Source organism: Pseudorca crassidens, chromosome 4, assembly GCF_039906515.1.
Source record: "Pseudorca crassidens isolate mPseCra1 chromosome 4, mPseCra1.hap1, whole genome shotgun sequence".
NCBI classification, from domain to species: domain Eukaryota; kingdom Metazoa; phylum Chordata; class Mammalia; order Artiodactyla; family Delphinidae; genus Pseudorca; species Pseudorca crassidens.
In genome coordinates, this window is record NC_090299.1 from 134,546,216 (window position 1) to 134,552,705 (window position 6,490).

At 40.7% G+C, this 6,490-nt stretch overlaps 1 long non-coding RNA gene across 1 annotated transcript; it reads left to right on the top strand.

The window, feature by feature from the left end:
* Positions 1-837: 837 nt before the first annotated feature.
* LOC137223268 (uncharacterized) lies at positions 838-4,225 on the top strand. Its single transcript, XR_010942772.1, has 3 exons — positions 838-1,443; positions 1,861-2,135; positions 2,377-4,225. It is a non-coding gene; the product is annotated as an uncharacterized lncRNA (long non-coding RNA).
* Positions 4,226-6,490: the final 2,265 nt, after the last annotated feature.

The window sequence follows — 6,490 nt, forward strand, 5'->3', positions numbered from 1 at the left end:
AATGATTCTCAAACTCTTCCAAAAAATTGAAGAGAAAGGAATACTTCTAAACTTGTTCTATGAGGCCAGCATTTCCATGACACCAAAGCCAGACAATGAGTCTACAAGAAAACTAGAGGCCAATAAAACTGATTAATGTAGATGCAAAAATTCTGAACAAAATATTAGCAAATTCGACAATACATGAAAAGGATTATACACTGGGGCCAAGTGGGATTTATCACTGAGAGGTAAGAATGGTTCAACATACACAAATAAATATGTGGGGTACACCACATTAATAAGAGTAAAAATAAAAATCATAATCGTTTCAATAGATCCGAAAAAAGCATTGGACAAAATACAATTCTTTTATGATGAAAAATTCTGAACAGATTGAGTATAGGGGGAACACACCTCCACATAATTAAGGCCATACAAAACAAGCCCACAGCTACCATCATACTCGATGGTAAAAGCTATTCTGCCAAGATCAAGAACAAGACAGTGATGCCCAGTGAATCACTCTTATTCAGTATAGTACTGGAAGTATTAGCTGGGGGAATCAGGAAAGACAAAGAAAGGCACCCAAATCAGAAAGGAAGAACAAAAATTCTCATTATTTGAAGATGGTATGATTTTGTATATATGAAATCCCAAGGAATCCCAAAATGTTGTAACTAATCAACAAAGTGGGTAAAATGGCAGTATATAAAATCAACATACATCATCAGTTGTATTTCTACACACAAGTAGTAAAACATCTGAAAAAATAAACTAATTTACAATAGCATCAAAAATAAGATACTTAGGGCTTCCCTGGTGGCGCAGTGGTTGAGAGTCCGCCTGCCCATGCAGGGGACACGGGTTCGTGCCCCGGTCCGGGAAGATCCCACATGCCGCGCGGAGTGGCTGGGCCCGTGAGCCATGGCCGCTGAGCCTGCACGTCCGGAGCCTGTGCTCCGCAGCGGGAGAGGCCGCAGCAGTGAGAGGCCCGCGTACCGCAAAAAAACCAAAAAAAAACTACAAGGAGGTATCACCTCGGACCAGTCACAATGGCCATCATCAAAATGTCTACAAACAATAAGAGCAGGAGAGAGCGTGGAGAAAAGGGAACGTGCCTACGCTGCTGGTGGAAACGGAACCTGGTCACTGCCACGATAAACAACAGTATGGAGGTTCCTTAAAAAATTAATAATAAAGAGACCAGATGATCCAGCAGTCCCACTCCTTTGGAGATATCCAGAGAAAACCAGCATTCGAAAACACCTGCATACCCCAACGGCCGTAGCATCCGTATGTTCAATGGCCAAGACATGGAAGCAAAGAAAATGTTCACAGACCAATGAATGGACAAAGAAGAGGGAGTACATATAGACAATGGAATACTGCTCAGCCATAAAAATGGAAATAATGCCACTTGCAGCAACCCGGATGGACTTAGAAGTGATCATACTAAGCGAAGTAAGTCAGAAAGGAAAGAGAAATCTCACATGATATCACTTATAGGTCTAATTCAAACACTGAAACAAAGGAATCAATTTATAAAACAATATCCGGCTCATAGACTTAGAAAACAAACATGTGTTCACCAAAGGGGAAAGGTAGCAGGAAGGGACAAATGAGAAGGTGGGATTAGCATATATGCCGGAATATGTATGAAATTGATCATCAACAAGGACCTACTGTTTACCACAGGGAACTCTACCCAACACTCTTTAATAACATATTGAGAAGAATAGGAATAAAGAACATATATATGTCTATGTGCAACTGAATCAACCTGCTGAACACCTAAAACAACACAATATGATAAATCAAGTAAACTACAATATAAAATGAAAATTAAATTTAAAACAATGCCTCGTGTGTTCCCCTCAGGCCTCAGTGACCCGGGCTGCTGTGCTATCCCTAGAATATGAGCCGGCTTGGGTCCCAAGGCTGGACTGAGCTGGGACAGAGGGACCTGGGAAGGATGGTGCAGCAACTGAGCCCTCCTCGGACCTGTAGTGCCTGGTCCCATCTGCGTGGGACCACAGTCTCCAGATCCAGGTGGGCACTCCTACCCCTAACGAAGCCCCATACCCCCAAAGGACGGTGGACTCTCTGGGCTGGAAGAGCTCTGAAAAGTTACCTGGTCGCCAGGTCTCTTGCTGGTGAGTTTCCCACCTCTAGCCTCCTCCCTTACAGTCTCCCCACCTCCAGAGGACAGCTCCCTCTGCAGAGTGGTTTTCCAGGAGTTGGGATTTGTCTGGGGGCGAAGCGTGAGGTTGAAGTAATGAGACAGAACTATTTGGTGGTTTGGTTTTCTTTTTCTTTTTGAACTCCACGCCCTTCTATTCCACTGTCTTGTCTCAATGTGTATATGATTTTTTTGCCTTTTTTCTTCTACTTCAGGAAATCAAGTTATCAATGCCTGAAGGAGATTGACCAGAGGTGGAAGGACAGAGCAAATTTCCAGATCATCACACAGACATCAGCACCACAGAACCCCTAAAGTCCAGAATGTGAGGAAGCAAACGAGGGGACAAACTGCCTCAAAAGGGATATTAGTCATGTATACTCCCTGCAAGAGGACATCAAAGGGCTTGTTTCCACTGACGTTGACAAGAGACGCTACAAAGGCACTTTACGTTTTCTATATAAGAGAAGAAAAATGATTACATTGGCTTTGTAATTTATTTCCCCCTGACCATCATTGAGGTTGGGTGCCTCTTCATGTGTAAAATGATCATTTTTCTTTACAGTGAAATTTAATTTCATAGGTTCCAGATATTTTTGTTTGCTTCTATTTTTTCTCTTGATTGAGAGGCACTTCAAATATACCTTATAGTTGTGGTGTCTTCTCCCACATCCTTCCAAGCCAATTACTGTGCACACAGTCACTAAAAAAATTTGTCAAGGAACTTGTTTTCACAGGTCATCCATCACTCAAGACACTCGATATGAGGGCCATCTGCCATGCACAGCCTTACATCAAGAGCTCTGTACTGAGCTCTTTGCTCTCAACTTGTGGGCCAGTTAAAGGATGAGGATATCGTTAAACCTCACAACCTACAGCAAACCACATTGGCCAGTCCTCAAACATCATTGCCAACAGGCCTGGGAGCTTCTCCTATGACGTTCCCCAGCTTGCCACCAAGACATCTGGTCTGGACCATGTCACCAACCACAGAGCACTGACGTGTAGACTCAATGTGCCGACCAGAGAATGTCAAACATAAATGTGATCAGGACTCCAAACTCAGGCAGCAGGCAAGAGACCTGCCTGGGTCTCCATCCTGTTTTGCTAGATCTTCCCCTCCTACCTACCCCCTCCTCACAAAAATGTAAGACTCAGGTCCCTTTCATCCTCTGAGGATACTCAGAGACCTGATCTGTGGAATTATCCACAGCCTTTATCCTCTTCCCAGTACAACTGGACTTGGATTCACACAGGCACACCAAATGACCATAAGGACACCTGCCCCAATGCTAAGCACTGACTCCCAGCCTCTACCCAACTCACCTCACCTGAGCCCAATCCAGGCCTGCACTGTCCCCCAACCTCCACCATCTACGCATGTTCCAGACCAACCCCTCAGAATTGTCTTCATGATGGGACAAGGGATGCGGGGAGGGCTCCAGGTTCAGAACACCTTTCATTTCATCCTCCTAAGAAGCTTTCTCCTACAAGTCAGATGTTTCACCTCTTAGGGGAACCTGGGTGATACTGACCCATATCCCAGTCCACATTCTCCAGGAGGACCTTCTGGTCTCCTCTGAGGGGACTGACCCGCCCTGCCCCAAGGCACGGAAGATTCAGCCTCCAGGCTAACAGGGCTCAGAGGCGACTACTGGAGTAAAAGAAAGAAGAAAGGAGCAGAATTTGTCTCATGAATTAGCACTTCCCCAGCTGTGGTTTATGTACAAATTTCAGAACACCAGATAATATTGCGAATTGCACAGCCCATCTCATGTAATGTTATGAATTGTGTAAATTTAACTTATGTTTTAAATGGAGGCTACTAAACTGTCATATGAAGTATTTAGTAATTTTTTTAAAATTTAAATTGTTTGCTGATCCTTTTACAACATATGTCATTATGCTGTACACCCACCATTTCTACAGTACTGTATGTCAATAATATCTCAATAGAACTGAAAGAAAAATAAAGGAAAATATTGGTAAATTAATAAGAAACCGAGTCAACACATAGGAAAATATTAAGTTATAATGTCAGTAGGAAGCTATTAATTAATTAACATTTACTTGTCTTCAGTGTGCAAGTGACTGGAATTTGGGAAACTGGATAAATAGACACCTATGTAGGGATGAAAAGGTCTGCATTTTTTAAGCTGAGGCTTTCCTGAAACTAGAAGTTTTGTCTATGAGGGAGAGTCCTACTTAAAACCATAATGGAGAATATGGTCTTTATCTTGTAAATTTTGGTTATTAAAAATCATTGGAGGGCTTCCCTGGTGGCGCAGTGGTTGGGAGTCCTCCTGCCGATGCAGGGGACGCCGGTTCGTGCCCCGGTCTGGGAGGATCCCACATGCCACGGAGTGGCTGGGCCCGTGAGCCATGGCCGCTGAGCATGCGCGTCCGGAGCCTGTGCTCCGCGACGGGAGAGGCCACAACAGTGAGAGGCCCGCGTACCGCAAAAAAAAAAAAAAAAAGAAAAAAAAAAGAAAGGAAACACAGCAACATGGTAAAGCACCAACTTACAAAGGTAGACACAGAGGGGAAAAGGAAACAATGGAGTTATAAAACAATCAGAAAGCAATTAATAAGATGGCAGTAATAAGTCCTTACATATCAAAAATCACTCTAAATGTAAATGGTTGAATTCACAAATCAAAGCTATAGAGTGGCTGGCTGGATAAAAATGTATAAGACCCAATTATGTTCTTTATATAAGACATGAATTTCAGCTTTAAAGACACACATAGGCTCAGGGTAAAGAGATGGATGATTATATTCCATGCAAGTAGAAGCCAAATAATGTGGAGGTAGCCATACTCATATCAGACAAACAGACTTTAAGCCAAAAGCAATGACAAGACACAAAGAAGGTCGTTATATAATGATACAAGGGTCAATAAATCAAGAAGTAAATATACACAGCCAACATCAGAGTAACTAAATATATTAAGCAAATACAGATCTGAAGGGAAAAATAGACAATATATTAATAGTAGGGGACTTGAATACTCCACTCTCAGCGATGGCTAGATCATGCATATAGTAAATCAACAAGAAAACCCTGGTCTATATACTACACCAAATGGACTTCACAGGCATATGTAGAACATTATATCCAACAACTTATGCTCAAGTGCACATGGAACATACTCCAGGATAGATCATATGATAGGACACAAACATGTCTTAGCAAATTTAAGAAGATCAAAATTATACCAACTATCTGAACACAGTGATAGAAAACTAGAAATCAACAAGATGACATCTGGAAAATCTATAAATATGTGAAAACTAAACAGCACACTTCCAAAAAATAAAGTAGGTCAAAAAAGAAAGCCAAAGGAAATTTTTTTAAAATCTCAGAACCAACGAAAATGGAAACAACATACCAAAACCTATTAGATGCTGCAAAAGCAGTTCATCGAGGAAAGTTTATAGTGATAAGTGCATACAACAAGAAATTAGAAAGCTCTCAAACATCTAACTCTACACCTCAAGGAAGCAGAAAAAGAAGACATTTATTCCCAAGTTGGCAGAGGGAAGGATATCATAAAGACTAGAGTGGAAATAAATAAAACATATACAAGAAAATCAATAGAAAGGATCAACAAACTAAAAGCTGGATTTTCAAAAATATAAAATTCACAAACTTTTAGCTAGACTAGGAAAATAGAAGACACAAAATTAGAAATGAAAGAGCAGACACTACAACTGATACTACAGAAATACATAGGATCACAAGAGACTATTATGAACAATTGTATGCCAGCAAATTAGATACTCAGGAAGAAACTGATACTTCCTAGAAATTCACTACCTACAAAGACTGAATCAGGAAGAAATAGAAAATCTGAACAGACCAATAACAAGGGATTGAATCAGCAATCAAAAAATTCCCAACACAGAAAACTCAAGGACCAGATGACTTTATTGGTGAATTCTATCAAACCTATTAAGAAGAATTAATGCCAATGATTCTCAAACTCTTCCAAAAAATTGAAGAGAAAGGAATACTTCTAAACTTGTTCTATGAGGCCAGCATTTCCATGACACCAAAGCCAGACAATGAGTCTACAAGAAAACTAGAGGCCAATAAAACTGATTAATATAGATGCAAAAATTCTGAACAAAATATTAGCAAATTCAACAATACATGAAAAGGATTATACACTGGGGCCAAGTGGGATTTATCACTGAGAGGTAAGAATGGTTCAACATACACAAATAAATATGTGGGGTACACCACATTAATAGAGTAAAAATAAAAATCATAATCGTTTCAACAGATCTGAAAAAAGCATTGGACAAAATACAATTCTTTTATGA